We start from the raw sequence: 10,027 nt of genomic DNA, 5'->3' as shown, positions 1-10,027 counted from the left end.
ATAAGTGAGATAAGAGGTGGGTAATGGTATCCCTTTCTCGTGCAAAGCTAGAGAAATGTCTTTTGCGAAAGGGTTGTGGGGAGAAGAGGGTGGGCAGGAACCGTTTGCCAGAGCTTTCTCAGGTACATTCGTTTTAGGAAAGATTATGCACAGAACATCTGGAACTGTATTCCCTAAATCCATTCATCAGTTTCTGGGAATGTCTTTTTCTCTTCCAGCAGATATGGGGACTCAGTTTGAAGACCATATATAAATTCTCAAGATCAGAGATGATGTCAATTTTTTTCACTGCTGTATCCCTGGCCCTAAACACCCATCCTAGGTGCTCAACAAATATTTATTGAAAAAAATGAATAATAATGATTAAGTTCAAAGTGAATTTCAATCCACTATCAATACATACTCTATTTTCCATAAGTAAGTGAATAGAGTAATATTAATGAAGGGAAAAGGATAGGCAAGCCTTTTACTAAAGGGGAAACTAAACCATTACTTGGTCAATAAGTTTTAGTTATGTAAATGGTACTTCCTCTTTGGACAGAGAAAACGCACATTGATACACTGAATGCTCTAGAAAATTCTGGGAAATTTTTTAAACTTTGTTTATATTTCTAAAACTTATTTGAACAGTGAATCCATTTTAATTCTCATTTAAAACATTTTAACATCCATGGAAACTACTGACCCTACAGCATGAAGAAATAAAGTTTGGAATATTTAATACATGACATAACATAGATTATTATTTGGTTAGCACTGCTCAATCAGAAAATAAGAGAAAATCTAATAAGAAAGGCCATCCACTTGAGAAATTTTACAAACTAGTGACTATTAATTAAAGAAGAGAGTTTTGAGGTTCATTTCCAATTGCTTCATTATTCAATTACCAGACATAGAATATTTTGACTCCTAAAGTATAAAAACGTTATCAAAAGAAATTTAAAATTGATAACAAACTTCATTTCATACCAAATTAAAATTAAATATTGATACTTTTATTAAACAAATTTTATATAAACGTATATGAACTAATAATCATGGGTATTTAAAGGCTTTATTGATTTCTCGCTCTCTGAGTGCAGTATTAATGTGACTAAAGCTTGGGTAACAGGGGAAAAGTTAATTTAATAACTTGGTAGTTGTAAAGAATGTTCTCTCAAACTAAGTTGTTTCCTGAATTTCTTCAAGGGGAAAAGCAATGTCTGAAAACATTTCAGCAGTGAGCATAAACTATAGAGAAAAGTACTCATTTATATATTAACTGACTAGTGCCATGAGGTCAGAGCCTTTGGGTTACCCTTTACCCCTTTATTTCTCTCCTGTACAAATGTACCTGAGTCTGACCATTTCCCTCCCCTGTCCTGTTCCCTATTCTAAGACACTGTCATCTCTGGATTCTGGGTCATCTCCCAGCTGGGAGTCCTGCTTGAACTTCTATCTCACTAGAGTTTATTCTCCAAAAAGCATCTAGCTTTTAGAATGTATGTTAGACCATATCATTCTCTTGTTCTCAAGCTTCCCTTGGCTTATATAACACTTAAAGTAAAACTCAAAGTCTTTAATGCCTATAGCCTCCAAGACTCTTGGGATCTGGTCCCTGGACACATTTCCAACCTCATTTCTTGTCACTCCCTTCCAACATTTCAGCCACACTAGCCTCCATAGTGTCCCTTGAGCATATCAAGTGTTAGCCTGTCAGGGGTGGTCTTTGCTAACCAAAAATGTGCCCTCTCTTACTCTCCCCCCCACCCCCTACCAAGGTCCCTGCCTACAGACACTCCACCAGCTATTACTGTACCCTGACTCATAGCTAACAATCTAGATTACTTGTAATCATCTGGTCACTTGCTGTTGCTCATCTCTGTCATGAAAATGCAAGATGTATGAAGGTATATCGTGATTCCTGTGTTGTTTGTTGCCTTAACCCCAGCACCTAGAACAGTACTGGTGAAGAGCATGCCCTCAATAAATAATCACTGGATAAACTCATGAATAAAATAATTTTAAACATGAAAATATTTATTGCTACATTAAGACAATCTTTTAATACTTAAAATATTCAAAATTTCCATAAAGAATGAACATTCATTCCACTTCATAACATTGTACATGAGAAAATCTATATTCATAACTAAGAAAATATTGCCATATAAAAGGCCTGCTTCTTGTAGCAATCAAGAAATTTGGTTCAACCTCCTACACTGTTGATGGGAATGTAAATTGCTGCAGCCACTATGGAAAACAGTATGGAGGTTCCTTAAAAAACTAAAAATAGAGTTGCCACATGATCCACTCCTGGGCATATATCTGGAGAAAACTGTAATTTGAAAAGGTACATGCACCCCAATGTTCATAGAAGTACTATTTACAATAGCCAAGACATGGAAGGAATCTAAGTGTTTATGAATGGATAAAGAAGATGTGGTATATATATACAATGAAATATTACTCATCCATATAGAACAATGAAATAATGCCATTTAGAACAACATGGATGGACCTAGAGATTATCATACTAAGTGAAGTAACTCAGACAGAGAAAGGCAAATGCTATATGATATCACTTATATGTGGAATCTAAAATATGACACTAATGAACTTATTTACAAAATACAAACAGACTCACACACATAGAAAACAGTTTATGGTTAACAAAGGGGAAAGGGGGTGAAGGAGAAATAAGTTAGGAGTTAGGGATTAACATATACATACTACTATATATAAAATAGATATACAACAAAGTCCTACTGTATAGCACAAGGAATGATATTCAGTATATTGTAATAAACCATGATAGAAAAGGATATGAAAAGAAAACGACTATATATATATATATATATATATAACTGGATCACTTTGCTGTACACCAGAAACTAATGCAATATTGTAAGTCAACTATACTCCAATTAAAAATAAAGAAGAAAGTTGGTTCAATTATAATGTGCCCAATTTGTGATGAAAATTTTGTAAATAAAGCGTACACTCTAACATACTTAACGTTGTGATGGTTTTAAAATATGTCTACAAATTTTTAAATTACTCAACTGCCTCCCATCCCCAAAGTGTGGCCCATCTCCACTGCCCCTAATGGACTGTGTGGGACTTGTGAGACTAGGTCCTTGAAGACATTGCAGCTTCCTCCTGCTCTATCACCAACTACCATGTGGTGAGAACATACAAGCAGCCTTTCGGGGACGTCCATGCAGCAAGTAACTGAGGCCTCCAACCAACAGCTGAAGTGCATCTTCCAGCCCTGGTCAAGGCTTTCAGTGACTGTAGCCACACTGCTTATAACTCCCTTCCAACATTTTAACCATCCTAGTCTCCATATTGTTCCTTGGACATCTCAGCTCCAACCGAATGAGGAACCCTGAGCCAGACTCACCCAACTAAGCCACTTCCACGACCCACAGAAATTACATGAGATGATAACAGTTTACTATTTATCCATTAATTTGGGGGTGACTTGTTATACAACAATGTACAACTAATACAGACATATAATACACCTTTTTCACTAAAACAGGGAATTCCTAAAGCAGCCATTGATATGAAATTTTGCCTGATTTCTTTAACTTTTCTGAACCTCAGTTTCTTCCTCTGAATAATGGAAATGATGTTATCTCTCACGTCGATTTACTGTGAAGATTAAACAATTTATCATATGTACACAATGACTAGAACACTGCCAAATTAATTTTTTTTTTTTTTTTTTTGCAGTACGCGGGCCTCTCACTGTTGTGGCCTCTCCCGCTGTGGAGCACAGGCTCCGGACGCGCAGGCTCAGTGGCCATGGCTCACGGGCCCAGCCGCTCCGCGGCATGTGGGATCTTCCCGGACCGGGGCACGAACCCGTGTCCCCTGCATCGGCAAGTGGACTCTCAACCACTGCGCCACCAGGGCAGCCCCTAATTTTGATTTACTTACTTTTTCCTCAATAAGGAGCCTGCAAACATATTATGTCACTTTGTTTACACTTGTCTCAAAAGATTGATAAAAATGCAGGGAGGCCTCACAGTTACAGAGAGCTTAATTCCCAAATGCATCATGATACAAAACTGAGTGCATAAACTGTATTTGAAATAGGTTTTCTCATAAAAATTTCTAGGAAAAAAGAGCATAATACTTGGAAATCCCACTGAAGCCTATGAAAACTTATAAAGTCCCTCAAAGTAGTTAAATTGAAAATAACAATAGAACGAACGCCTATTTGTAGAGGATTCTGTCCTCAGACGCCCCTCCGAGGCTGAAGGAATTGTGTCCATCTGCTGGGCATGCCCCTGCTGACAGCCCTGATCTCAGCCTTCTCCAGGAATTATGCTCAGTTGAAGAGAGCTGCCCTCCCCGCCATCACAGCCCCTTTCTTGGGGCAGCCAGCATCCAGTGACGGGTTCACGTGGGACTTAAATGTCCAGCTCCCTGCCCCCAGCTGTGCAATTAGGAACAAGCCTCCCAGCTCCAACTCTCCCTTGGGGTGGCTGAGGCCTTTGTTGTGACTGCAGCACAGCCCCATTATTCCCTCTGACAGTTATTACTCCTGAGAGCACGCCCCAAGAAACTGTCTGTAAGCAAATCTCCGTCCCAGAATTTGCTTTCTGGAGAACCCAAGTTGCACCTCCTCGTGGGTCTCACTTTGCACTTCACCTTCAGGGATCTGCTGGCGTTACACTCTAGTTGTGGGTCTAGAGGAACAGAGGGAGGTGGTGAGGACACCCAGCACTGAGTCTTAAGGGAGGTCATTTCAGGTTCCTCAGGCAATGCAGGCTAGTCCCCCCAGAGGGCAGTGGGAAGAGATTGTTCTCTAACCTACGTGCTATTGTTTTAGGAAGAGGAAATGGAATTAGAGGGGCAGAGATTTTGTGATAATCTGCATGGTAACTCAAGGACAATTTTAAGAGCTATTAAAAAGTACAGAATCTGTTGATTATTATATGAATTTCTTTAATAATGTATCCTTAATGCTAGTGTATCAATAGGGTAATTCACCTAGGCAAGCACCCATCATGTTTTGACAGTATAATGTCGGAATTAAGATCATGGCCTCTAGAATCTTAGAAATGTGAGTTCAAATCCAAGTTAAGCTTCTCGCTGTCTGTAAATTCTTAAATAAATTAGTTAACCTTTCCCAGCTTTGATTTTCAGATCCATATAACAGGGAATATAAGACCGACCTCTCAAAATTATTGTGATCACAATGAGATAATACCTGTAAACCATTTAGCTGTTTGCTCCACGTCTTAAAACCTCAATACGTGATGACTGTTTCTGTTTTTGTTACAAACACAGAAAGCAAAGGTACTAAAAGAGACTTTCCTGATGTTTGCAATGGGTCATCTTAAAAGACAGGGCACCGCCAGCGTCTGGGGCAGGAGGACAGAGGAGCCCTTCCCGTTGCCGGTGCCGGCCTTATATCTTGGAATTACTTCGCTCGAGAGCGAGTAGGCAAGAGCGCCATAAGCAATACTACCATCGTCCCCAGCACTGGGGGCCCGGGCCTCAGCGGCGGGCCAGGGGGCGGGGGAGGGAGCGGCACCGAAGTAATTCAGGTGACTAATGTCTCCCCGAGCGCTAGCTCTGAGCAGATGCGGACCCTCTTCGGTTCCCTAGGGAAGATCGACGAACGGCACCTCTTCCCGCCTGATGATTCGCCTTTGCCATTCTCATCCCGAGCCTGCTTTGTTAAGTTCCATGATCCAGACTCAGCAGTTGCGGCACAGCATCTGACAAACACTGTATTCGTTGACAGAGCTTTGACAGTCGTACCATATGCAGAAGGAGTTATTCCTAAGGAGACTAAGGCTTTGTCTCTGTTGGCACCAGCTAATGCAGTGGCAGGTCTTCTGCCCGGTGATGGACTCCTGCCTACTCCCAACCCACTTACCCAGATTGGCGCTGTTCCACTGGCTGCTTTGGGAGCTCGTCTCTTGGTCCTGCCCTTGCTGCACTTGGGCTTCCTGGTGCAAACTTGGACTTCTCAGTCTCTTGCTGCCGATCAGTCGCTGAAACTTATGAGTACTGTTGATTCCAAGTTGAATCATGTAGCTGCTCGTCTTGTTTCACCAAGTCTGAAATCAGCTACCTCTAGTAAAGAAATAGAGGAAGCCATGACGAGGGTACCAGAGGCACACTTCCTCATTTCTGCTGCTATATGACCAGGTAAGAAGGAAGAAAAACGAAGGCACTCGAGGTCAAGATCATGTTCTAGGAGGAGGAGGATTCCCTCATCTTCTAGGCACAGGTGGTCAAGAAGCAGATCAAGGGCTTCCCTGGTGGCGCAGTGGTTGAGAGTCCGCCTGCCAATGCAGGGGACACGGGTTCGTGCCCCGGTCCAGGAGGATCCCACGTGCCGTGGAGCGGCTGGGCCCGTGAGCCATGGCTGCTGAGGCTGTGTGTCCGGAGCCTGTGCTCCGCAGCGGGAGAGGCCACGACAGTGAGAGGCCCGTGTACCACACACACAAAAAAAAAAGCAGATCAAGAAGGCGATCACATTCTAAGTCAAGGAGTAGACAACGATCCAAAAGTCCAAGACAGAGAAGATCTCATTCCGGAGAGAGGGGTAGAAGGTCAAGGAGCACATCAAAAAACAGAGACAAAAAGAAAGAAGACAAAGAAAAGAAATGTTTTAAAACACCACCAAAAAGTTACAGCACAGCCAGACGTTCCAGAAGTGCAAGCAGAGAGAGATGACGATGAAGAAGCAGTAATGGCACAAGATCTCCTAAAAAGCCTAGGTCTCCCAAAAGAAAATTGTCTCGCTCAACATCCCCTAGGAGACATAAAAAGGAGAAGAAGAAAGATAAAGACAAAGAAAGAAGCAGAGATGGAAGAGAACGATCCACAAGCAAGAAGAAGAAAAGTAAAGATAAGGAAAGGGAATGGGAAAGAAAATCAGAGAGTGATAAAGATGTAAAACAGGTTACACGGGGACTACAATGAAGAGGAACAAGGGTATGACAGCGAGAAAGAGAAAAAAGAGGAGAAGAAACAAAAAGAACCAGGTTCTCCAAAGACAAAAGGATGTTCTGTGGAAAAGGGAAATGGCGATTCACTAAGAGAACCCAAAGTGAATGCAGATGATCTCAAGAAGAAGACATGGATATGAGTGACTGAATATTGCCTCTGTGGGACTCCAACTGTATACACGCATCAGTGTCATTCCGCTGTGTGATTTCTTAACGCTGTATTTGTTCATCTCAAATCTAGGTGTATACAGCTCTGCGTCATAAATGGTTATAAAGCTCTTGATGTTGATATTAGTTATTTACATCCAAAAGCTTTTAGAAAAAGGATACATGAGTAACCAATTCTTGACAGGTAGAAATCTGATTGAGTAAACAAGCAGTTTTACTATTCTGGGTCTGCTTCATAACAAGAATGAAAAGCTGCACGCATCTACAGTAGGCATGGATCGTTTATGTTGTATGATGTCCTTTATTAAGTTTACTTACAGTATTTCTAGAATTTGATTCATTGCCGTAATAGAGCCATGTAGAGAATGCGCTGATTGCATGTTCATTGTGGCAGGAATATCCTAAATGCCATTCAAATCCTCCAACATGATGGATCTACTTATGGTCTTGTTTGTTGACATAACACATCAACATTCTTATAGTTACAACTGGAAATGAGCATTTGAAACAGATAAGCCTTGTGGCTAAAATTTTGTGGCTTTTGTTTAACTTTGAAAGGTTATATATGCACTAACCTTTTTTGATGGCTATAATTAGACTTCAATTACAGAAGCAAGATTTCAAATGAAGCTGTCTTTGGCAGTAAGTAAATAGCATATTTTGAAGTAGAGTTGTATACTTTTTCATAAAATGTTTGGGAATTTTTTTTCCTAAAATAATTTATTGAACATCTACATCAGTGAAAGTTATCTGCCTATCCTGATGTCCATCTGTAAAAGAAAGTTATCTCTTGTCCTGATTTTCAATTTTCCACTTTTATTAATTTGTTTTAATCTTGTTGGAAAAGGGGGATAGTGCATTTTAAATTGACCTTCATATGCTTTTAAAAATAAGACAAATCTACTTGATAATGTACTTTTTAGTTGATCTCAATAATTGTATAAAACCAATAAATTTTGTGTTACTGTTACTGCAGTAGTAATCTGAGGCACACAGTGATTCCATGTGAAATGCAAAGTAGTTAGGCAACTGTTTTCTTACAGGAGTTTCCAAGCTTCACTTTTGTGCAGTAAAAACAAAAGTACTATAGTCTGTGCCATGTTGGTGTACAGTTTCTGAAATTGTTTTACAAGACTTTGATAAGAAAACCCTTAAACTTAAAAAAAAAAAAAACAAGAAAAGAAAAAAGAAAGACAGGGCAAAGAAGAAATGTAACGTAATGCTGAAGGGCCTTGCCCCTTATCTCAGAAATCTGGTTAAAGCCCGCAAACATGCGAACAATAGCTAGAAGCACCCTCCATACGCCTCCACTTCCCTTTTGGGGAAACCGAACAAGTTTCCCCAAAAGGTGACCAGACTGGCCTTTCTGCCCTTATGCTAACTTTATTCAGTAAGTACAAATATAATACAAACATAAATAATATATAGTAAGAGTAGATGTAAATAGAAATATAAATGTTAACTATATACAGAAGAGGAGTTTAGTGTTCTGGAATTAATAACTAAGGAAATTATTTGGCTTTTCTCTTGCCCTCCTCCTAAGACTTTGAGAGATCTGCCAAGAGAAGCACTAACAGAGGAGGAGGACCTTTAAGAGGGTGAAATAAATACCCCAGACCCCAGCTAGATAGATGCCTGCAAAGCTGCAGAAACAGTCAAACCGACACCCAACTCAGATGTCTAGAGTGCCTGCGAGAGCTTGTCTCTGCTTGATTGTGAAGACTGGTGCCTGCTTCTCCAGAAAGTTCTGAAGGTGGGAAGACTCTGGAACATTCCCCAATGGCAGAGAAAAGAGTAGGGCAACAGGAGTTTATGGTCTGCACTCCCGTGTTGGTGTGGCAGGGATACCTGAGTTGGCCCTGCAGGTGGGTGTATGACAGCATCCAGGGGTAAGCCAACTTGATGGGACCTTAATCAAGGAGGGCCTTGCTTGCTTGGGCAAAGCAAACAGATCAATCTGTTGAGGAACGGAGTGGGTGTGAGAATAAGCAAGTGGAAGGTTGGAGCATGTATTGCTCCAATTAGGCAAATACACAGACCAGAAATCTGGCAAAGGAGGTCGTTTCCAAAGAACATAAAATACACTGCAGTAGAAAACCAGCACAAAATACCTATCATGACCAGTAGCCACAAATTGTACCAGGAATAAAAGACATTTTGTCCTTTTTCTTTTAATCTCTACACTCACTACACTGAGTCTGGAAAAGTCAGAAGGGAGAGACAGAAAAAATAAAACACAGATCACAGCCTTGTCTAAGTGGACTGGGGGAATCCGAGTAATATTTGAGGCTTGATTTTGAAATCGGATCACCTAAGGATTGTTTATCCCTGAAAGTGAGGATTATCAAAAAATAAGATTGTTCTTATGATTGAAAATGACGAGAGCTACTGTATCTTGCTGAGATGCCTTCAGTGCCAGGGAAAGGAGAGCCAACAGAGAAAGGTTGAAAGGAATGATGGGAGAAAAAAAATGCAGTCTGTTTCTGTGGTGTATTATGTTCAGCCCATTCAGTAAGTTGGGATAGAGTTAAAAGATATTTCCAGATAGGAGGGAAAAAAAAGACCCTTTATGAGACAGTTGTAGTTTTGAAAAATCAAATATGAAAGAAAGGACAAAAATGTGTTCCTAAGGGGGAAAATAAAGGTGAAAAGATGCTGGGTGAGATGATTCCCTACCTATGCACCAGGGGGCACTGTAAAAGCAGGGCAGCTTTGTTGTTAGCAGTAACTAGACCAGAAGAAGAAATGCAGTTCGGGAGGAACACCTATGAAGGTAAGTGGTGCACACTTAGCTATTTATGTTTAGCTCACGTTTCCTAGTTGGTGGCTCAGGACCTGAGATGGAGCATAAATGTCATATGAACAAGAAACTGAAAATACATCTCTTCGGAAACATA

The 10,027-nt window shown here is 40.5% G+C and overlaps 1 pseudogene across 1 annotated transcript; it reads left to right on the top strand.

The window, feature by feature from the left end:
* The first annotated feature begins 6,008 nt into the window (after window positions 1–6,008).
* LOC309823273 lies at window positions 6,009–7,110 on the top strand (annotated as a pseudogene). The gene is made up of 2 exons: window positions 6,009–6,277; window positions 6,471–7,110. The product of its transcript is annotated as an uncharacterized misc_RNA (transcript).
* Window positions 7,111–10,027: the final 2,917 nt, after the last annotated feature.

The sequence above is a fragment of the Grampus griseus genome, assembly GCF_964374135.1.
Source record: "Grampus griseus genome assembly, chromosome: 5".
Lineage (NCBI taxonomy): Eukaryota > Metazoa > Chordata > Mammalia > Artiodactyla > Delphinidae > Grampus > Grampus griseus.
This window is presented reverse-complemented; position numbering and strand designations above follow the sequence as displayed.